Source organism: Gavia stellata, chromosome 7, assembly GCF_030936135.1.
Source record: "Gavia stellata isolate bGavSte3 chromosome 7, bGavSte3.hap2, whole genome shotgun sequence".
NCBI classification, from domain to species: domain Eukaryota; kingdom Metazoa; phylum Chordata; class Aves; order Gaviiformes; family Gaviidae; genus Gavia; species Gavia stellata.
In genome coordinates, this window is record NC_082600.1 from 18,899,799 (window position 1) to 18,924,857 (window position 25,059).

General features: G+C 41.1%; 1 protein-coding gene across 1 annotated transcript in view; it reads right to left on the minus strand.

The window, feature by feature from the left end:
- Positions 1-25,059, minus strand: part of LOC104257216 (ras and Rab interactor 3) — a 177,072-nt gene that overhangs the window by 116,942 nt on the left and 35,071 nt on the right. The window lies entirely within an intron of this gene.

Genomic DNA, 25,059 nt, shown 5'->3' on the forward strand with positions numbered 1-25,059 from the left:
ACCTGAATGATCCTATGATTCTATGACGATAGGAATGTGCTAAGACATGAGTTTGGGATTATTTCTGGGTGACAGTGAAGTTGTGTGGAGCTCCGTTAAAGGATCTATGTTCCACACAAAGGCAATAGAGTGAAAAAAGTTTCCAGATAGTGAAGACAAAGACAGCAACTAAATCAAAGGCCTGAAGAAATAGATGAGATAAAAAACATCCAGATTGACAGGACAGGCAGGGACAGAGATCTACAGTGCCTCAGACAGTAGTCTGGGGAGTTTAAGGGTGAAAATTATTTCAGCCACTGGAATCCAAATGCAATGAAGTCATTAAATTATTATTCAGAAAGAGTTGTTTCTTTCCGCAAGGAGTTGTAGATGTACATTGACAAGATAAGCTCCAGAAGGTTCTTATGAACTTACCATAATATACTGAAACTTGGGGAAGGAAACAGAGGGAATATATGATCATCTTCCCCATATTCAAGTCTGCCAGTTTAAAGAAATGCTTAAGAGCACAATAGATGATACTTATGCGGTTCCATTTTCAATTTCAATGCCATATTTTCTCAATTTCTTGATATAATTCTGCAAACAATAACCATGAACATAGAAACCAAGAATTTGAGGTATGGTTGATGTTTTTAGCTACTAAACTTCAAACACTCTAAACCAGCCTGTTTTTTTTCAGGAAATGTTGCACTGCAACTCTTTGAAGATTACACTTTTCAGAGTATCTTAAATTTGAGTTACCTGTAATCACTAAAACCACTTGAAAATCTTTGCTGCAGTGAGAGGATAATCTAGTTTCAAAGACCTGAATGACTTCTCATCTCCTCAATCTTTAAGTTTTATATAAATACAAAAATGCCTCTTCTCATCTGTACTACACACACCTATGTATGTTGCATATGTCTAGCTTGACAAAGACTTGACAGTGTCGCCATGCAAAGTTGAATATCCTATTGCTCTCTTTTTTCCTTAGTGCCCACTACCATAAACGTATTATTTTTCAAATAATACACTAGCAGCAGGCAGTGTTTAAAACTAATTTAAACTATGTTTAAAATACATAAATCATACCTTCCTTCCGAAAGTCAAAGTTACCATTTTATGAAATCTCTCTAAATCCTCCAATCTAATATTTGAAAGCCACTATAGTTTTGTTTAAAAGTACTAATGATCTATAAAATATTTCGCATAAAATAAAAGTTCATCAACAATGACTGACTGCAATTCCTTTACTGATTTTCATTAGGCTTTTCAATAAGTCCTGTTCTTACTGTTGTATTCTGACTGGAACCGATATCAGCACTTGAGAAGTTGAATAGAGCTTTCCCAAGATATAGGTGCATCTTTTCTTTTAAATGTCAGACAACAAAAACAATATAAATCTATACTAAATTTTGCTTAGGTACTTCTGAATGTGATTTCCTACTTCTAAGTAAATGTTCTATTCCTGGTCCTCCCTCTGTAATCACCAGGAAAAATGAAAGCAATAGTGGATATAAACATACAAACACATCAGCACAATAGCACAACAGTACCCAATCACTCATTGAATTATGGAATACCATTCAAGGGTATGCAGGATACTTCAGTACATAAAGATCATCAGCACACCAGTGTTTAGCAGGACTAGCTTCAAGAAAGTGGGTCTGGGTTGCTACAGAACTCCACAGTCTTAAGGGCTGCGATTTGCACTATAAAGAGATTTGTGACCTTACGAAACAGTCTGAGGAAACAGCATTGTTATACAAATGCAAACCACACCATAAACAAAAGACATTTGCCTATTGAGCCAAACAAATTCAAGTACTTCTAATAAAAATATGTAATAAACCATCTTCCTTTCTGTTTGGTTTTCATCACTGTTACCCTCAAACAAGGAAAAGGATAGTGGAAATATACCTAAATGGGGAGAAAACTGGTTGCATTGTAGTTTTGAGACACTGTGTATTCAGAGTTGACATTCTTACTCTTTTACTGGAAGACAGTGCAGGATAATCCACAAACTATTGGTCAAGATGCAGCAATCTGCAATGCTTTTATCTACAGTTTAAGATGTCAGCAGAACCTTATATGCATGTAACAGCCAAGCAGGTTCCCCGTAGTAATATACTGCTATATATAGCAATATGTAATATAGTAAAATACAGTAATATCATTCCCCCCATGTAGCAATCAGGGAGGAATACCATTCTGGAATAATATTGGAATACCATCAAATTTAAGAACTTCCTGTCAGCTACACTAGCTGCCAAAAGCAAAATTTCTCAGAGGAGTTATTCCCTACCACATGAAGTAAAGTATGGCAAAAAATTAATCAGCACCCAAAGCATGTGGTTTTAAATAACCCATTAACAATTAATATTAACTAAAATTATTAGTAACTAAAAAAGCATTAAGGAGACTTCTCCTTTGGGAGAAAAGACCCAGAGCTACAGCTGCTGGCATCTTACACAATATGGTTGTTCTTGCATCACTGGCTAAAATACTATGCCCACATGGATGTATTCAGGACATGTATGCACATCACCCATTTGTCCTCTGTCTCCTCCATTCAAGTTGTGGCTGTGAGAATACACATATTCCAGCAACGCACTAGGACAGCAGAGACCAGAGCCCTGGCCTGAGACTCTGGCAATGATAATGTGACTCTACACATGGAGTACATCCTTTCACATAATCTGATGCAAAGTTTGCAGCTCCCACCACAGGTACTTGTGCCAGGAGCACCATCCCCCCGTTACTGCCACCGTAGAGCAGAAGGAATATGTCCCTGTCCCATAACTTGGCAAAACAAATGACTGTAAAATATTTCACAGTATAACATTAAAAATGGTTAAGTCAGTATAAACTGAAGTTTAAAGAAGCATGAATAAAAATCACTATCTTTCTAATCTTTCTAATGCGACTTTACTTATTTGAATTTAATACTAAATAGGAAATCAGAAGATGGCAAAGGTAAGAGCCAGAAGATAGAAATGAGCTCAGGCATCTGATCACCAAGCAAAAGCAAACCAGCTTCACTACAAACCATCTTGCTTCATGTATAGTCTGGTGGTGTATTATTTGTAATAAATAACTACTTTTAATAAATATCTGTTTGCCTCATAGAGGTAATTTTAAATGAATTAACATGAAGATAGCTTTTCTTAAAGATAATGCCCCTCTCTACATAGAACTCATGGCATGTAATTGTTCCCACATACTGACACTATAAAATCTTCTTTAAAAGTCAGGGAAATTAAGCAAGGCTCTGGAGCTTGATAAGTAAGATTTCTTCCTTAATGAAATGGTCACCTGCCAGTGAATTCCGAGGTAAAGTTTGGAGATTTTCAGTATAAGCATTTGCTGTCTTTATGGCTTTATTATCCAGATAATCATAGGTTTTGTATAATTGTCATCTATAAATTCTGTATACCTTATCTACAAGCACTCTTCTTTATTTACTCGCTGTATCGTGGTTTTCATATTTTAAACAAAGATTTGTTTTTCTTACCTACTGGTATGATAACCTGGTTACTCAGGAAAAGGCTGTTTGGATTCCCTTGGCTCCTAGCTTGGGCCTGGGAATCAACATCACTTAACTGAGGGGGGCAGTGGTATTCCCTCATCTGTATGAGCTGCCAGAGAGGATATGACATTATCACGGAGTTTGAGAGAGCACAGTCTGCCCTCATGGTGCAATCTGATGTGTGTGCACAGCAGGGCACCGCTCTACTTCACGCAGAGATATTTTCTCATGTATGGGAGAGAGAGCTATCTGGCAGCCCGAGTGGGAGCTACATCTCCTCAGTTTCCACCGAAAAGAGACAGAACAGATGGGAGAAGGAGATGAAATGAAGAGCAGTACATCTAATGGGGCTAACCTTTGCCAAAAAAAGGAGGGGAACATACACCAATCATCTTAAAATCAGCTAGAAATACAGAAATATTTATCCTGCTGGTACTGTTACAAACCCGTGGCTCCTGCAGATCATCTTATCAAGCACAAATTTATTGAGGGGGAAGGGAGGGCACCAAGAAAGCCAAGTCTATATTGGAACTGTCATCATTCTGCAGCTCGTTCCCTCTCCCCAGTCATGAAATGAGCGGGGAGACAAAAGCAGCTTATCCAGCCATGACTTGGAGGGGACACCATCACCTTTTTCTCTGAGTGATGGAAACAAAAAAAACTTGATTATGCCATGACACAAAGGATGATTTACTTTTGATAAAAAGCTCTGGCTGAGCTGTCTGTGGCTAAAGAGCTACACAAGGCATGCAAATAGCGTGCCTCAGAACAGAATATAATAGCAGCTGCACGGCTTAAACTGTCTGCACGGCTCTGGAGTGAAGATCTGGTATGCAGCAGCCGGGGTAACCCAGGCATGCCAGTGACACCTGCCTGGACTTAGGCTGTTACGGGATTACTTCTGGGTACCCTCAGAGCATTGTTCCCATATGCCCTATCCATACTGTGACAGGCAGTCTGCCAATGAAGTTAAGTTTCAAAATCTCCTAAGCCTGACAGAACATCTCAACAACCACGTGGATCTGTGGTTTTATAACCTGCCTTGACATGTGATTTCTTTACCTTATCAGCAGTTGATTTACTCACAGAGGCAACAAACATGCCAACTCTTAATACCTACTAAGCGTTCAAGCCTGTTACAACTCTTAAATCTCTCCTCACAGGGAGAAGGGTGCTGTAGCTGTTTGAAAGGACACATGCAATCGGCTCCACTCTGCCTTTGCAGGAAGGGGGTTAGGCAAATGATATACACAGAAGCCCACTTCCCCTTTTAATGCCTGCATCTTGTTCCTCTGCCCACGTTCCTCTCTCAGGACATGTTACATCTACAGATGGCAATACCTACCCCTTTCCCCTGGCATTCCGGGGTTGGTGATCATCAGACTCACCCAGGGCAGAGGTATAAAGGGAGAAGGAGAGATGGAAGACAGAATTACATACTTCCACTGTTACCCCCTCTATAATCATATTCACAAGCCAATTTGAATATTTCAAATTTGTGCCATTTGTTTAAGCACTGCAAGCAGCTTTAGGCACCTCTGCACTTAGTGTATTTCTGCTTATGTGCAATTCCCTTCGCATATTGCAGAGCCTCATCTTCCTAAGGCCTGGTGTTGTGTTCATGCACATGTATTCGTGCCTCAGTGATAGCAAACAAACTCCTCACTATGTGCAGAAATGAACTTCTTTATACCTCTCAAGCAAATGCATGCATCATTACCTGTTGTGAGCAGTAAAATGTCAACAGTTTGTGCAACAAGAGTTGAACTTGCAACAGCCTTCACAGTACTGCAACTTGCACTAATTTATAATTCTGTGCTAATATAATCTGTTAGAAGATTTGAATGAAAGCCAAATCCTCACTTCTTCCAGCCACATCTCCCTGAATGCAGGGGCCCTATATGAGCTGAGTTGCAATGAATGGGATAAGCATGTCTTAGAAACACCCTTCCTTTCAAAACATTTGTGGCTTTGGCCCATACTGTTCTTCAAAGTCAGTGCACTGGGAAGATTTTTACAGAAAAATTAGCCACTTTGAAAGCATCCTGATGGCAATGGGAGAAATCCCTCCCATATTCTCTTTGTCACTGATGTCAAGAGGGGCAGTCCCCTGTCACGTTTCACATATTAGCTCAGGTGCTGAAGTGGTTTCAGTCTCAGAAGTTACTGTGGTGAGCTCAGTACAGCCAAACAGACATGTAGGTAGTCTCGGGGAACAGCATAATACACTCATCTGATCCTCTTGCATAACCTGTGCACTGTCAGTATTGTGACAGCAATTGTATACTTTAGAAAAGAAGAGCAGGGTTACTTTTGCTCGTAGAAAAGTATTGACTTGCTTTAGTTATGTATTCCAGTGTTAACACTGGAAACAAAGTCAACCCGAAGATCATATTATCACAGTGAAACTAGTTTACTCATGTATAAAATGTGTCATATGAAAGTCCTCCTTTGTAATATTACTTCCCAAATTAGATAAGTTTTAACAGTCATTAGAAAATCATAAATGTGCCACAGTCCATTAAAGTTATGTTTTTTACAGAATTACAGAAAGCCTAAATTAATGAAAAAAAACCGCCACAAAAATATCAAATTTTAAAAGAACCCTTTCTAACACCACAAGCTAACATGCCCTTAACTCTGAATTGTCAGTGGACAAAAACAGTATACTCAGCAAGTGCTTTTATGCATGAAAGCTGGTAACTTAAAAATCTTACAAGGACCAAAGAAGAAAAAAAAGAACAATTCACTGATAATCCTGGATGCCATCTGGTAAAAGTAAGAATTACCAAGCTTTAAGCTCCCATTCCAGTCAGAGAGCTGTTTCCAGTTCTCTGTAGCAGGATGACATGTGGATTTTCCCTCAAATACTCAGTTCAGCTTCTGCTGGATACTAATTTAGGCACCAGCAAATCAGGAATGGGCAACTGAAAGAAATGTACGCATTTACTTGAAAAAATCTGCAAAGAAATTCCTTTAAAGATAACTCTTTAGTAAACTGGTTTCATGGATTATACCACCTGGACAGTAACAGAGCATCCGAATGAAGTGCAATGAAATGATATGAAATACCACCCAACTTCTTTGAGAGACATTCGTGCATCAGTGTAACGTCGTGTGATGCCAAAGATCAAGCTTTCTATTTGTGGGCAAAGTACCATATGGCAGGAGGCACAGTAAGCATCCTCCTCCACAGCCCTCACCTCACAAACAGTAGAATTATGAGCAAATTTTACCTCTGTCGTATATTAATTCAATTTGCATTGCTCAACTAAAAGAGGACTGCCAAATGTGATTATCTGTGCAATGGTAAGTAGCAGCTTATGAAGCAAATAACTAACTAAACTCTAAACTATTAAATCCATTTAATATATATATTGTAAAGGATGGTGTATTAATGATGAAATTGCCTTCAAAACTCTCCTTCCATCAGCATGAAATCATGAAAATATCTATACAAGGTTGGATTAAATACAATAAAAAGTAACATTAATACCTTATTAAACTCCCTTTTCTCTTTTATAAAAAAGAAGAGTATTTGCACTCATTAAGGCAACGCCAAACAATCAAATAAAAATACATTAACAATTATCTGCCAATGAAAAGAAAATTGAAAGGCATGATGAAATCTCACCTCCCAGTCCAGGGAGTCAGTGATGACACATGGATGCACAAGTACTGCAGTCTGGGGATGCATCAGTATATCAGAGTGCAGCATTTCGTGTGTACTGGACTTTGAGTTAATGGATTTAATATCCTGAAGATAACTCTAAAAATACCCCAAGGTTTGGGATCATGAATTATTTTTTTTGCCCTGGATTCCAGCTGGTATACTCTCTAGAAACTGCCTTTAAAGAGCTAGAGATCAAGAACCTCATGATGAGTTTTCTTTTCTCTCTGACAAAAGTTAGTTATTTCACATTATTTTCTTATATGGATAGCTCTTGCCTGATGGTTTCATACAGCTGTATCTCAACCTTATTACCGCAAAGTAGCAGTTCCATAGAAGATGGCTGGAACCTGCCTGGAATACCTCTACCACAATCCAGGATTTCAATACAGCTATCAAACTGTAAAGTCCATTCAAATTAACTAAGAATGAGGACATGAACATTTTTAAATCAGTGCTGAACAGAGGTGAAATTACCAACACGTAGTTTCATTACAGTCTAAGAACAACTTACATTAAAAGATTTCAATTCAGTGTAGTGCTGTGCCCTAAATCTGCCTCCATTTGAGAGCTTTCCAGTGCTTATGTGAAATAAACTGTTGGTCTCGGTGATCAGTCACAGAATTTCTGAACTCTGCTAACATCTTCTGTGATTATGGTACTGGTCTTCCACAAAGCACATGTGTATTCTTCAAAACTCCACCCAAGGACACCAACCCTTTTATTTTACACCTCAGATTCCTAAACTAAAACGTTTTTCACCATTTCCCCTTTTTTACTTACTGTCTCATGAGACAGCCATGTGCCCAGGTGGCCAAGAAGGCCAACGGCATCCTGGCCTGTATCAGAAACAGTGTGGCCAGCAGGAGTAGGGAGGTGACCGTGCCCCTGTACTCAGGCACTGGTGAGGCCGCACCTCGAATACTGTGTTCAGTTTTGGGCACCTCACTACAAGAAGGACATTGAGGTGCTGGAACATGTCCAGAGAAGGGCAACGAAGCTGGTGAGGGATCACAAGTCTTATGAGGAGCGGCTGAGGGAACTGGGGTTGTTCAGTCTGGAGAAGAGGAGGCTGAGGGGAAACATTATCGCGCTCTACAATTACCTGAAAGGGGGTTGCAGAGAGGTGGGTGCTAGTTTCTTCTCCCAAGTGATGAGTCACAGGACTAGAGGAAATGGCCTCAAGTTGCACCAGGGGAGATTCTTGCTGGATATTAGGAAAAATTTCTTTACTGAGAGAGGGATGAAACACTGGAACAGGCTGCCCAGGGAGGTGATGGAGTCACCATCACTGGAGGTGTTCAAGGAACGTGTGGACGTGGCATTGTGGGACATGGTTTAGTGGGCATGGTGGTGTTGGGTTGATGGTTGGACTTGACGATCTTACAGGTCTTTTCCAACCTTAGTGATTCTGTGATTCATACTGCCTCAGCTGCGTTTACACTACTCTGAGCCAAGGTTGCCAAAGCAGTTGAAACACTGGCAGGGTCCATCACTGGTGCGGCTTACTAGGGCATGTCATTTCCCAGCTTAGGGGGAATAATATGGTTCATCCTTCACTCAGGACTGAATAATCATTGTGGAATAATGTGAACAGGTTTAAATTGTACTACCTCATGATTGTTCTGTGAAGTAAACACAGACATCAGTCACCAGTAAAAACTGGTGTCTTCTACATGGAATTTCCCTCTGATTCTCACTTTGAGCTTCATACATTTGACCTCCCCTCTTCCCTTCACCTTTCTCTCATTTTTTATTTCCTAAAAGTTGATGGTTTCTATGGTCAACAGCCTCTTGTTTCATCTGAGGGAGGGAGCCCTCTGGCTATGCAGGGTTTTGGACTCAACTTGGCTGTGTCCTTTTTAAATACAGATAGAAAACGATGTCCCTGGCAAGATCACTACCTGATAGGAAAAAAAGTTTTGGAAAAGGGATAATGACTGGATCAACTATTAACACTGTGACTCACATAAGAAAGGACAGTTATTAAAAGGTCAGGCAGTTTTTCACCCCAACAGAAAAAGAATCACTCCCTATGTTTTTCACAGGCAAGCCTTCCAGCTGCAAACAGGCTGGAGAATCAAACATAACTTGCTTTCTACGAGTTTTTGGTATTAACACCTCAAGCTCAATGAGGTCTTGTTTTGGGGGTTTTTTGCTCCCAGCCAAACATTAAAATCTCTTCCAGAACTAAAGGATGTAAAGTATTTATGCTAGTTGTTAAGCTTATCCATTCATAAACTCATTTTGTTCACTTCTACACAATAAGGCCAGAAGACTACTGCCAAGGAGAGGCTGCGTTGTCTGCAACATCAATGACATCTGCAAGTGGATTTCACTACAAATCTATTAGTAAGCTGTATAGCCAAGGAAAACAAGTGTCTTGTTTCAATACCAGAGGGCTTTGAAAATCAACCAGGCAAGCTGTAGTGCTTCACTGAAAAGATTATGAAAGTGTAACATAATTTTAAGACACTGTGGACTGCTATCCTGCTTTGAAGCAACACACTGCATTTGGCACAAAAGAAGGACATTTTTACAGCAGGTGGGTTATAACTCCCCAATTTTGTTACTGAATATACATTGGAGTTGCTTTTATATATACTGTTGATGTATTATGCCTAATGAACAGCTCAACCATCAGAGTAGACCATTACCTCCCCCTTTGTTCCCCAAATGACTCTTTAGTAGTTGTAAAAGGAACAACTACCACAGAAGTTGTCCTTGACAGATTTCCCTACACTACAGAATTTCATAGCTGGAAGAATCTCTTTTCTGTGCTGCTTGAATATGCAAGCAAGACGGATCAGTTAAGTGAATCTGGCCCAAGGTTGAAGCTTCCTTCCTCTCTGAACATCTGAACAGCTCATTTAGCAGATGTCACCCATTTCAAAACTGGGATGCATTATTATTCCATTGATGCCATGTAACAATGGGATCAAAACTGCCCTTCAAAGACAAAAAGAAAAGTTTAGCTAATATGGAAGACAATCACATTTATGAATCGATATAGATGCAGTGGCAGGAAATAAGAGTTCTTCTTAGAAAATACCACTGATACTATTTAATGAACATCTCCGCATGCAAACTGACTATAAAAGTATTTTTCTATACCACTAAGTTCCTTCTTCAGTGAATAAAATAGGGTATTGCTACCTCCTTACACATGCTGGAGATAGACCTCAAATTACACAGAATACGAGGCGATTTCCTGCCTCGTACATCCTCAGTAGAAGTGACAATCACATTCAAGCTGCAAAATAACTGGCAAAATTTGACTTGATCAAAGTCAGACTACAGTGAACTGCTGGTAGCTAGAAAAGTTACCAGGTTCCTTGAAAATTGAACAGATTACATGTAGAAAACACCGAGAAGGAAGAAACAAGCAATGGCAAGAGGTGCCAGAGCAGCTATCTTTCAGAATAGAAGTGCACTTTAAATGAAACTGTGCTATTGTGCCTTCAGCACAGTTAATGCATAATAATAGGCTTTTGAATCCCTTCTACTTCAGCAAAAGCTGCAGTATGGCTCATTTAAAAGCAGCTGCCATTCTTTTCCCCCAAATGTATGGTAAAGGAAATTAAATTCAATATTTAAAATATACATATTTTTACTGTTTTTCTGATACCCAATCCAAGTAGGCATTTTAACCATCCAGGAAAATTGTGTTACTCTGCAAGTTGAAACAGCACAAAAACTATAGCTGATATCTTCTACCAGGCTAAGATTAAATTAAATAAACTGGTTTTCTAGAAACAAGTGGGCATGAGGTAGCAAAGCAACAGCAGACTTGAAGTCAGGCCTACAGAGACCAAACAGAGGAAGGCATAAAATAAAGTCAGGCACAGGTATTGTTTGAACTTTCTTTCCTTAGAAGTTTTTCTTCCTGGATATAGAAGGAAAATGCTGGAAGGCAGCAGTAAAAAGACCTACTCAAACATTTATTCCACCTCCCACCAATTCAGGATTGTTTCCAACAGTGAGTTTTCTAGCGCTTTGTCCAAAAAGCTCCATCAGTCAAGAGGGAACAGGTAAAATACGAAGACACAATAATAAGGCAGAGGAAGCCCCTCAAGGCTGTTCATTAGGTGACCTTTCTGGGGCCAGAATTCCCAAGAGGGTTCAGCACAGGCAAGCCAAGAGTTTCAAGGAACTCAGCTCACCATGGACACCATGCCCAGCCCTTATAAAAATCAGGCTGTTGATGGCAGAAGCTGAGATCAGCTGACTAATTCTCTGAATTTTGCTTTTACTTTGGAAGTAAGCTTAACTTTGAAAAATTGTTTCAAGTTGCACATATTAAGCTCTCAAAAAAACAGTGCTAAAAAACACTGGATCTATAATGAAGTCAGGTTTTGGAGTCAAGTATTTAAGATAATTTTTTGTTCCATGTACCCCTTCATGCTTTGAAAAACTCATTTTTGTATGGACAAACAGAAGCACAACAGTTTCTCCCTGTGAGCCATGCTCATGTGGTGTAGCCAATTCTCATTACTTCATTGTAAACCATATGATATTTGTTTTTTACTTTTCCTGAAGCTGTGGTCCTGGAATCATGCAATTATGTAAGATCAGCTTTCACTTAAAACAAAAAAATCTGCTTCTAGCCTTTGTGTTTGTGGAAGAGGGCCCAAGCCCAAAAATCTAAAAGACTTATGAAACCCAGAAAGAAGACAAACAAAAAAGAGACCCAGACTTGTTGTTTATCTTTTAAACAAATATCACAAATTTGCAGGGCCAGGTTTACACTTTCTGAACACACAGGATTACTAGCATTACTTCCCAGTTCATATGCTTTAGCTCAAAGTCTGGCGACCCAGACAGAGCTCCCACTCAAGCACGCGGCTGTCCAGGTCTCTGGGTGCCAGGAATGCCTGAGCCTGCCGCTTGTGCTGGAGGCCACGGGAGACAACACCTGTGTGCGGTGTGACCAGGTGAACGATGTGCTCAGCCTGGTGGCAGAGCTGAAAGAGGAAGCGGAGAGGCTGAGGAGTATCAGGCAGTGCGAGAGGGAGATAGATTGGTGGAGCCACACGCTACCATCCCTGAGGCAAAGGCAGCAGATGGATGCTCCGTGAGAAGCAGAGGATCCCTTACCCTCTTGCTGCCAGGGAGAAGGAGGGGACCTAAGAGACGAAGGGGAATGGAAACAGGTCCCTGCTCGGGGCCACAGGCGAATCCCCTCCCGGCCTCCCTCACCTTCCCAGCTGCCCCTACACAACAGATATGGGGCTCTGGAACTTGAGGGCCAGGATGACGAGGGTATAGACAAAAGTCCATCCAGGGGGTTGCCTAGGGCAAGGCAGTCTGCCCCACGCATCACAACCACCTCTACTAAGACAAAAAGGAGGGTAATTGTCGTAGGCAAGTCTGTCCTGGGGGGAACAGAGGGCCCAATATGCCGACCAGACCCAACCCACAGGAAAGTCTGCTGCCTCCCCGGGGCCCGGGTAAGGGAGGTCACGAGGAAACTCCCTGGTCTGGTACGGCCCACTGATTACTACCCACTGTTGGTTTTGCAGGTTGGCAGCAACGAGGTTGCACAAAGAAGCCTAAAAGCGATCAAGAGGGACTTCAGAGCGCGCGCTGGGGCAACTGGTTGAGGGATCGGGAGCACAGGCAGTGTTTTCCTCAATACCTTCAGTGGCAGAGAGGACCACTGAAAGGAACAGGAAAGCGAACCTGGTTAACATGTGGCTCAGAGGCTGGTGCCATCAGCGGAATTTTGGGTTTTTTGACCACAGGGCAGTTTACATGGCACCGGGCCTGCTGGCAGCAGGTGGAGTTCAACTGTCATCAAGGGGGAAGAGGATTCTTGCTTTATGAGTTGGCGAGCCTCATTGAGAGGGCTTTAGACTAGATTCGAAGGGGAAAGGGGATGAAACCAGACTCCCTAGAGATAAGCCTAGGGGTGGCACGCTGATGTTGGGGGTGAAATCGATAGGCCAGCTCAAGTGCATCTACTATAATGCACGCAGCATGGGCAGAAAACAGGAGGAGCTGGAACCCATTGTGCATCAGGACAGCTATGACATAGTTGCCATCACAGAAACATGGTGGGACGACTCGCATGACTGGAGTGCTGCAACGGATGGCTACAAGCTCTTCAAAAGGGATAGGCAAGGAAGGAGAGGCGGTGGGGTGGCTCTGTATGTTAGGGAGTGTTTTGATTGTATAGAGCTCAACGATTGTGACAACAAGGTTGAGTGCTTATGGGTAAGGATGAGGGGGAAGGCTAACAAGGCAGATATCCTGCTGGGTGTCTGTTATAGACTACCCAAACAGGACGACGAGGCAGATGAAGCGTTCTACAAGTGACTGGCAGAAGTCTTGCAATCGCAAGCCCTTTTTCTTATGGGGGACTTCAACTTGCCAAATGTCTGCTGGAAATGTAACACAGCAGAGAGGAAACAATCCTGAAGGTTCCTGGAGTGTGTGGAAGATAACTTCCTGACACAGCTGGTAAGCAAGCCTACCAGGGGAGGTGCCCTGCTTGACCTGTTGTTTGCAAACAGAGAAGGACTGGTGGGAGAAGTGATGGTTGGAGGCCATCTTGGGCTTAGCAACCATGAAATGATAGAGTTCTCAATTCTTGGTGAAGTAAGGAAGGGGGTCAGCAAAACCACTACGATGGACTTCCGGAGGGCAGACTTCGGCCTGTTCAGGACACTGGTTGAGAAAGTCCCTTAGGAAACAGTCCTCAAGGGCAAAGAGGTCGAGGAAGGCTGGACCTTCTTCAAGAAGGAAATCTTAAACGTGCAGGAGCAGGCAGGCCCCATGTGCCGTAAGAAGAGCCGTCGGGGAAGACAACCGGCCTGGCTGAACAGGGAGCTTTTGCTGGGACTCAGGAAAAAAAGGAGAGTTTATCACCTTTGGAAGAAGGGGCAGGCAACTGAAGAAGAGTACAAACAGCTTGTTAGGTCATGCAGAGAGGGAATTAGAAAGGCAAAAGCCCAGCTAGAGCTCTATCTGGCCATGGTCATAAGGGATAATAAAAAATGCTTCTATAAATACATTAACAACAAAAAGAGAGCCAAGGAGAATCTCCATCCCTTACTGGCTGCCGGGTGGAACATTGTCACGAAGGATGAGGAAAAGGCTGAGGTACTTAATGCCTTCTTTGCCCCAGTCTTTAATAGCCACACCAGGTATCCTCAGGGAATCCAGCTCCCTGAGCTGGAAAACAAGGATGGAGAGCAAAATAAACCCCCCATGATACAGGAGGAAGCAGTTAACAGCCTGCTATGATGCCACCTGGACACCAACAAGTCTATGGGGCCTGATGGCATCCACCCAAGAGTACTGAGGGAGTTGGCGGAGGAGCTTGCCAAGTCACTCTCCATCATTTATCAACAGTCCTGGTTAACAGGGGAGGTCCCAGATGACTGGAGGCCTGCCAACATGACACCCATCTACAAGAAGGGCCGGAAGGTGGATCCAGGGAACTACAGGCCTGTCAGCCTGACTTCGCTTCTGGGGAAGATTATGGAGAGGTTCATCTTGAGGGCGCCCACAGGGCATGTGCAGGACAACCAAGGGATCAGGCCCAGCCAGCACAGGTTCATGAAGGGCAGGTCCTGCTTGACCAACCTGATCTCCTTCTATGACCAGGTGACCCGCCTTGTGGATGAGGGGAAGGCTGTGGATGTTGTCTACCTGGACTTTAGTAAAGCCTTCACCACTGTCTCCCACAGCATTCTCCTGGAGAAGCTGGCAGCTCGTGGCTTAGATGGGTGTACTCTTAGCTGGGTAAAAAACTGGCTGGATGGCCGAGCCCAGAGAGTTGTGGTGAATGGAGTCAAATCCAGTTGGCGACTGGTCATAAGCGGAGTCCCCCAGGGCGCAGTTTTGGGGCCGGTCTTGTTTAATATCTTTATCGATGATCTGGATGAGGAGATTGAGTGCTCCCTCAGCAAGTTTGCAGATGACACCAAGTTGGGTGGGAGTGTTGATCTGCTTGAGGGTAGGAAGGCTCTGCAGAGGGATCTGGACAGGTTGGATCGATGGGCTGAGGCCAATTGTATGAGGTTCAACACGGCCAAGTGCCAGGTCCTGCACTTGGGTCACAACAACCCCAGGCAACGCTACAGGCTTGGGGAAGTGTGGCTGGAAAGCTGCCTGGCAGAAAAGGACCTGGGGGTATTGATTGACAGCCGGCTGAATATGAGCCAGCAGTGTGCCCAGGTGGCCAAGAAGGCCAACGACATGCTGGCCTGTATGAGAAATAGTGTGGCCAGCAGGAGCAGGGAGGTGACCGTGCCCCTGTACTCGGCACTGGTGAGGCCGCACCTCGAATACTATGTTCAGTTTTGGGCACCTCACTACAAGAAGGACATTGGGGTACTGGAGTGTGTCCAGAGAAGGGCGACGAAGCTGGTGAGGGGTCTGCAGCACAAATGTTATGAGGAGCAGCTGAGGGAACTGGGGTTGTTCAGTCTGGAGAAGAGGAGGCTGAGGGGAGACCTCATCGCTCTCTACAATTACCTGAAAGGGGGTTGCAGGGAGGTGGGTGCTAGTTTCTTCTCCCAAGTGATGAGTCACAGGACTAGAGGAAATGGCCTCAAGTTGCACCAGGGGAGATTCTTGCTGGATATTAGGAAAAATTTCTTTACTGAGAGAGGGATGAAACACTGGAACAGGTTGCCCAGGGAGGTGATGGAGTCACCATCACTGGAGGTGTTCAAGGAACGCGTGGACTTGGCATTGTGGGACATGGTTTAGTGGGCATGGTGGTGTTGGGTTGATGGTTGGACTTGATGATCTTACAGGTCTTTTCCAACCTTAGTGATTCTGTGAAATACACACGCATTCCAGTGTGTGGTTTCTGCCTGATGTTATGAAATGATGCCAACATGTTTCTTATACCACAGGCTGAAGCCTACTTCACCTTTTCCACACAAGTAATTCAATCTAAGGCAACCAAGATTTAACCGTCCAGCTCTTATGTCATGTTTCATTTACTACATAAATAATTTTTGAAATGACAGATTTGCACAGTTTTCTGCTATTTTTCCCCAGACAATATCTCTTGGGGCATTTTCTCCTTACTCTAGAAATTCAATGAGGAGCTGTAAACACTACTGGAGTACTTGAACAATGATCTCTTTTCAGTCCTAGCCTCTACTATATACTTCAGCAGCCTCACATTTGATATGAAATCTGGTAAGTAAAAACCAGCTTCTGAAAAGATTTGGAGACTTCCACATATTTAGGAGCATCTTAAGCAGCACATAAGATTTGAGGGAGGGAAAGTGATTTTTTTCCTAAATGCATAGTAATTATTCCAGAATAAAAGCAATTTAATGCAGAATAGAGGCATACAGCAGGAGAGTCCACTGCTGGAAGGTAAAAAGATAAACATTACAATAATTTCAGAATCCAGATTTACAGTCCTTCTCACATTGTCTTTGTCACATGAAATCCTATTCCATGATTATTCAGTATCTGTAAATGAACGTTGCAATAAAGCTCATACCAATTCACATAAAGAATGAGACACATAGTCTTCACCTTGAGCAGCGCATACACGAAGCTGAGTACAAGGCCAAAGGCCACAGAAGTAAAATTAGCAAAAGGAAAGAAAGAGGGAAAAAAGGTACATTGATTCAGTGATGTCACAGCCCAGTCATGAAAATTAGTAAAGGTTTTTTTTAGACTTCAGAATTTAAGCGTAGAAGAATGTATAGTTTAATATAACCCATGTCTCTCTTTAATCTAGCCAGGTCAGCTACCAATAATAGGGGAACTGCTGTCACACAGGCTTCAGCACATACGGTACAAGCCCAGCTGGAAGCCTGGGTATATAGGTAATAGCTGGAGCTTCTGCTTCACTGCTGCTGATACCACAGCTAGTTCACTTAAACTCAGGTATTTCTCCATTACTGCAAAAATACTGCAGCTGTAAGTTTGCAGCGTTGCTTTCTAAAAACAAGCATCACACTGTCACAATCCTGCATGCACGTACATTGTCTGAAACCAAGTCAGAGAACAGCAGTTCTCATGCCAAAGCAGCCATCAGAAGTGCAAACCGCTTAAAGAGTGCTAGCAGATTTTAATTTAATTTATTTCCAAACTTCATTGGTTGACCAGCAAATTGGTGGAAGGGGTACCTACAGTTCTCTCCAGCTTACTCTGCACTGGTTTACTACACAGCATCCATACAGACTATAGGGTAACCCTCAGCAGAAAATCCCAATCAGCACATCAGAAATGTATTTGTACCCAATGGACTTGGTTCAACAGGCACCAAACTACATTGTCTGGCCTTGAGAGGCAAGAAAGGTACATTTATCTGGAGTCTCAGAAAGACACCCATGGGAAACAATCACTGTCTATAAATATCATGGAGGTAACTATATAAATGAAGGCAGGGCATTATGGAGAGTCTCAGAATATGGCAGGAAAAGAATCAATGTCTGAAAGCTAAGGGAAGAAAACAAAAATCAGTTATATATACACACTAAATTATTAACAAGAGAAGAAATAGGAAAATCATACTAAACAGTAGCAGGTATTTAAGACATATATTATAAAGCACTTTCTAAGACTATACACAGCAAATTAAAAACATCTCTAGAAGCACCATCTAAAATATTCTCAAGAAGCATCACACCAAGATGGTGCCCAGCAAAATACATGTAGTTAGAAATAGCTGATTCAAGGGATCTTTTTTAGTCTGGTCTGAGTGAGGCTAGACTCCAGTGTTACCCACATCATACTTTACAGTGCCACTCAATGCAGTAGGACCACACAAGCTATAACCAGCTGCAAAACATACAGAATGCTTTCACACCTGCCCATATAGGAATAATACTGCATTACTCTTCTTTCTTAAAATAAGCTTGTATCATCTTCATCTCATTGCATCAGGTGGTTCAGAAACTGTTTTTGCTCTTCTACCACTTGTTTAGATTACTTGAAGAGGAAAACTCACCTTCCTATTATATATTAGAAATACACAGAATATATATATATTCTGTTTATATTCTCTCTACATATATCTATTTAGGTTTGCTTCAAACTGTTAGGTGAAAAAAAACCTGCCATGCAGAAATAAGGTAATTGCTTGTATTCCTGCTGTGCACTAGAAAACAGAGCCAGAATCATAGTAAGAAATCTGATAGAATATGGCTGCAGGAGCAGAAGGGTGCTGAAAGACCAGTGTGGTCACAAAAACAAGAAATGCGGACTAGGACAGTGAGTACTCAAAAGACAGCAGAGCCTCACCACAAACTTCATCTGCTTTCAGCTGATGTAAGGAGAGCAGAGCAGGAGTCATGGCTTTAAACTGCTGGTCTGATCGATCATATCTCACCTGCCCAGAGAGACAGACCTAACATTTCAGAAGTTATTTATATGCCCATTTTGGATTACTAAATCTATTAACTTATAGTGTCACTGTGTCATGTAATACCAATCTCTTTCACAGTCAGAGGGAAGACTAAATGTATGAAAATGCCCCATACTGTTTGTACCTCCCTTCAACAGCCTGGCTGAATGTAGCTGATGAATGCAGCAAGCTGACTGACCTGTCTGTGTATATCGATTTTCTTGGATTTAAGAATTTGCAAACCAGTTACAAACACCAACGAACATTACCACGAGTACCATTTTTCTAGTCTTTTGTTCAGTGAAAATTCTCTTCTGTTACCATGCAATCATCAAATACTGGGCATAAAATGTTGTACCTGGTTTGTGAAACAGTAAGGCCTGATAAACCTCTCTTGCTTAATAATTATTACACCTTTTAAAATCCTTAACTTGAGCATGGCAGTGCTTTGATTCAAGTTGGCTAGCCTGTCAGAAAGCACTAGTTACAGCTTACACTAGCACATCTCATCAGCCACTAACACAATCACTCTGCAGTCATTCAATCACTGTGTGAAGCTCTTGAGTCATTTTCCAGTGCAGTTGCTCTCATCCAGGTTAAGCTAATCTGAGATAGATAATTCAAGTTAATTTTGTGAAGTGAAGACACAGGCTGAATGAGAGAAAATGATTTTCCCAACTGCATGACATAGTTAATGCCACAGTTGGGAATGATACGTACAGCTGATTTCCAGCAGTTGTTCCATCCACTAGACAAATCTCTTCCCATTCTTACTGTGAAAGCATATATTGTGGTTTAATACAAGACTGGGCAGTTGACCAAGTAACAGCTTGGTTTTTTCAGTTTGGTTTTTTTCCCCAAATTTAACAGTTGGGAGATTTGAAATGTGTCTGCAGATGAATCAACAGCTTAAATGGTTCAGTGAGCAAAATAATTGTATGGATTTTTTTTTGTCAACATGGGGATTTTAACATATTTGCACTTGGCAGACACAACAAATTCGAGTAAAACTCATTTCAGTTCAATTTCTGTTCTCTTTAACTCTCATTTCTTAACCATTTTTCTGCTGAAAGGCTAATTATTGAAATTAAGAAGCATATCTCTACAAAAGTTAATGGAGCTTTCCTGTTTTACATCAGCTTAAGATTCCAGCCCATATATTTTTCTTTAATTAGAAAGGTTCAGAGGCATAAACAGTGCAAACACTGTAAGTGCACAATGTTGTTCTAAACAAAAGAATCCTGAAGTAGAAAAAATGTACGGATGGTGCATTTCAACAAAGACAGAAACAAAGTTTTCATGGCTTTTCATAACAACTACAAGGCACAAATTAAGGACCTAGATTCCGTAACAGGCTATGAGTGCTGTGTCCCTGTAAGGTTGTCAGCACAAATCCAGCCCACCAGTTACAGAAGTTGCTATTAATATCAGTCCCATTTCTATTAGACTTCTTGGGTTTTTTGATTGAGGCACCTATTTAAGTACTCTGATAAAGCTCCTGCAATGATCTTACCTAAAAAAAAGTCACCATGCAAAGACATATTTGCCTTTGCAGTTTATTTCACTGAAGACAGTTCAAGCTGTAACTAAACAGCAAAATCACATTCTACTAGACTATAGTACTATTTACACTGAATAATAATTATAAGGAATTATCACTGGTAGGCAAAACAAAATCCTACATTTTGAGAAACATATGTTGACATTTTAGCCATTAATTATACTCAATGGCATTGATGCCCTTTTCTAATGGATTCACACAAGTAAGGTTAACAGAAGTCCAGTTCATACAGCTACTATAAAAACAGCCCAGACAAAATAAAGCCAAGCTAGCACACTGGCTCTGCTACATGTTTGGAACCACCAGGTACTGCTTTCTACACAAGTGATGAGGAAAGGTACTGAGACATCTATGTCAGACCGGGCTCCTCATTCCTGTTTGTAATCTAGGCATAATGCTCCGCTAACTGCATGGTGAACCAGTGATAGCCTTGGATAGACATGATCTGACTTACTTAGGCACTCTCTTAAAATGTGATGCCGAAAGAGCTGCCACTCCTAAGACAAATCCCCTGTAGAAAGCAATCGGAATATAACCCCTTAAGGAAGCAAGCATAATGTCCAAGTATTAGAGAATTCCAGCCATCTACAGTAACATACACTGATAACATCCCAAGCTAAGCCCTACCCCTTTTACTCAAGGGATGCTGTGGCAGTTAGGAATGTGATTGCCAGACTGAAATAAACTCAAATATTTGAGGAAATATTTGGAACACAGACGATCATCAGAGGACTGAAAGACCCAAGTGGTGTTTCACACTGGAAGAGGCCTGCCCTGATTTTTGGATGAGGCACACCACAGTTCAGACTGGGCTGTGAATGGTGAAAATGTAAGGAAATGACAGGTTCTGACACATACAGTAATAACTGTAGACGTTAACAAATACCAGCAATATATAGTAATGACAGAGAAGTCTGCAGCCAAGGAGGAGTGATGGGGTACTGTCCACAGGGCTCCTCTGCCACCACATCAAGTGGGAAGAAATTTGTTTGAAAACCAAAAGCAGGCACAGTTTCTGAGAAAGAAGGATGGCACAGCTGTGCCAGCAGGCTGAGGAGGTGTCAGTGGCAGCTGGAAGAAGCTGGGGAGGGGGTGGTAATTGTCTAAAATTAACATTTAAAGAAGGAACAGTGTACCCATGAATAACTGGCATGAACAATCACAAGATGAGTTGAATCTTTTCCTACTAATAAGTGCAGCCACAAAAAGGCATCAGAACGTTGACTAACCTTCAGTGAATAAAGCACTGTTAAAAGTAGTGACAGCAAGAGCACTGTAGGAAAACTAGGTATAGGATACAGAATAATGTTAATGCCTACAGAAAAAAAAATACATATACAGACTTCACAAAGTTACTTTTCCCCACACATTTGATATGCAATCAAATATTTCATTTTCCCTCAAAAAAATCCCACCCCACCTGGCATAGCTCTGAGTTAAGTGATACAGACTGCAGGAGGGAAGTGTTTGAAGGAGATTCCACAAAGCCAGTTTACATGCATTTGGCTTAAATGCCAGCTGCACTTCTAGTAAGCCTTTAAATGCTACCATACCAACATCCTAGAGACACAAAAGTGAGATCACAGGCCTCTGTATGTTAAAAAAAATCAAAGTAATAGCATAATTTTGCTAGCAATTTCCTGCACTTCAAATCCAATGAAGTTGAGCTGCAAATCAGTTCACACAAAAGTCATGCCGTCATTATGGCATGTTCTCCTTGTTAGGAGAAGCTGAAGTAGTGGATTATCTTCACAGCATTCTTAAAATTCTTTATTACATATACACTATTTGTGAAAGGTGTGTACATAACAATACAACTAAGCACAATAGTTAATGTCATAAAACCAAAAAGAAATCATAGACAACGCTACAACAGGATGAAGAGATTACTGATAAAGAAATTGCTATGGGAGTAAAAGTTTTTAAGGAAAAAATAGCATGTAAAGGGGAAGAAATCAAAGACTTTTTAAAAAGACACAAAAAACCTAAGAAAAAGAGGACTGAAACAAGTGCAGAGCATACGGAGAGAAGTACAGAAAATAAAATGAGGAGTGGGAAACTACACAAAACATGCACGGTAAGGAATAACTACTGAGAAGCAAAACAATGTACCATTTTTGACTAAACATTCAGGGATGTGCTAATGAGACACGATGACATCCAGGAAGAAATGCCCGAAGATTCAAGATCTGAGAACAGAAGAACATGTGAGAAACAGGCACAGATACATATACTTGGAAATTGACATCAGAGAAGTTATGATTGAACCCATCAGAGCAGAGCTGCAGATGTTATAAAGAAGAAGAGGCAATAGAAGGAAGAAACATGAATTATGCCAAAAGAAAAATAAAAAGGAGGTGAAGGAAACTATGAGCAAAGCAGAAGATATCCAATAAAGCAGAACACCAAAGACGACAAGAGCAGGGAAGAAACAGAGGTAGCAACAGTAGTATGAGAGGAAGAGTACAGACAGATCAAGAACTGTCGCAGTGATCTCCCTAAGGAGATGGGCACACAAACAAATGGCAATTGCCCCACATATTTCATTAGGAGTGAACCTGTGGGAACCACAGACATTCAAAACATTTTAACCAAAACAGTCAAACTGTGATGCCCATCGAAGAACCCACAAAGATAAATAACATATAAAGATCCCGATCAAACACCTTCAGTCAGGTAAAACTTGCAGTTCAAGGCAGGTAATTTGCAAGACTTCAATAATTTGCAATGCTTAATTCTAAAACACAGTAAAATAAACCCAGCAGTATTTACTTAAGCCCAATTATTTTCATGGTAGCTTTCCCCTGAAAAATCACTGCGCATTTTGGCCCAACTCAACATCATTTTTGTTTAGATTTAAGAATCTTTTCTCTGCCAAAATCTAAATTACTTTTTGGCTGACATTTCAACAGTATTAATTAAGAAACTGTAACAGTTGGGCTACTATTCTATTCTCGACTCAGGCAATACCCTGACACATGACCTTGAATAAACCACTTGGATTCAGATCATCTGTTTCCCTTCTCACCATTTTGTCTCTCTTGATGATTGGGATACAAAAAGGTTTTACAACTGAAGATTTGGTAAATAACAGTATCTACATTAAATGGCAAGCTAAAAAACTACTTTCCTTGTTATCAGACATAAACATACCAGTAAGAATAACGAATACAATTTCAAGATATCTACTGAAATGTGGGAGACCCGGATCATTCAAGTATTTGTTAGTTGGACTTGCTGTTACTTCAATCCTTGTATCTGTAAAAGCTTAGTTAACAATATCAAACAGACATGAGCTAGCTGTGTTTTTCTACTTTTGATATACGTGTCTATATATGCTTCTGTGTATGTATTATTTTGGTGATTTTGCTGGAAATATTTCAGACTTTAGTGATACCAAATATAATGGTCTCATTTTGCCTCTTTCTTAAACAGAAATTCATCAAAGGAAAAAATACACTGTAATGTGAGTACATGCTGTGCAGAGGCACAAAACATCCATTGTGGCCTCAGAGAAAACAATTTTAGACAATGCCACGTTTCATGCTTTGAAGTGTTAAACTCTACAAACTCGGAGACTACCTGATCCTGTTAGCATCTGCCTTTCCACTAGCAAAAAGAATCTCTGAATTTCAGCAGCAAAAACAATGCTGCTTTTCATCAGGTGAGTTGAAGAAGACACTGACCACACTGAGCAAATAATTGAGTTGAATGAATTGGAAGCATTCTCTCCTACTTGGACTTCCCTGAATCGCATAACCAGGTAAAACAGCATGTTAGCTCAGGTTTGAAACACCTGTGCTACCATGTACAAGTAAACCCCCACTTTACTCAATCCACTAATACATCTTCCCTCTCCCGTTCAACCATATAAATTATATAACCCTCCTGAAGAAGGGAAAATAGAAAAAGAAGAATTTCATCAGCTGAGATCAAATTGAGTTCAATGTAAAATAACTTGCACTCTTTAGCTTTTATTAAAACATAAAGCAAACAATATAATGAGTTACCAGAGACATATTAGAAGACAGTGCTGTGCTGAACAGCCATACTTAAAAGCAACTCCGTATCAAAATAAGAAAGGAAGAACCCAGCATTAGGGGTAAGGTGTAAATTTTTAAAGACCATCACATATCACTTTTAAAGTTCTAACTATCAGAAATCTGGCAATTATTTTTACGAAGAAACAACCGCTACATTCCATTATAACACTGATTAAAAAAAAAATTCTGGGGGAGGAGGCAGAAGGTATTTAGAGTGGGAGTTTTAAGACCTGAATCTGCTATACGAGTGTTTGTTCCAGTTCTGTCCCAAAAGAGAATGAAGCTAGATGACCCAAAATTTTTCTTCCAGCCCTGTGTTTCTCTGACTGGAGGTGTGGAAGCTCCATCTGGCTGATCTATTCAAATGCAGGTGCCCCAAACAAAGTCTGAGCATCATGATAATAGAAGCCTATTTCTAAGTAATTATCCAACCTGCCCATTTGTTGTCACTTCTCCAGCTATCAGCTTCACGATTCCATCTTGCCACCCATGCTTATCTCAGCCTCCCACTCTCTTTGCACCAAACTTGCTCTCAGCCCTTTTTAAATTGCATTTCTAATCCATAGCCTTCCTGTCTCACGTCCAGCACTTGCAGGACCTTCTTGCACCTCAGTCACTTTCCTATGTTCTATTTTAGGCCCTAATCTAGGGTAGCACCTTAAAGCATGGGTAAACATGCTTTCTCAAATAAGGATAGACATTTACACATGCTATACTAAGCCAAGGTCTGGGGCTGTGCTTCCTGTTGAAAGCTAAGGGTTTTTTTCAGTTGTGATAAGTAGCTTTCTAGGTATCCTGTTTGGCATCTTGTAAACTTACAGACCCCTGGAAATAACAAAAATACAGGAGGGAACAATGTTTCAGGTTCCTTTTCATTTACTGAATTAGAACATATTTGAAAGTGGTTATAAAGCACAGCTGTAAGAAAACAATAAAGACTGTATT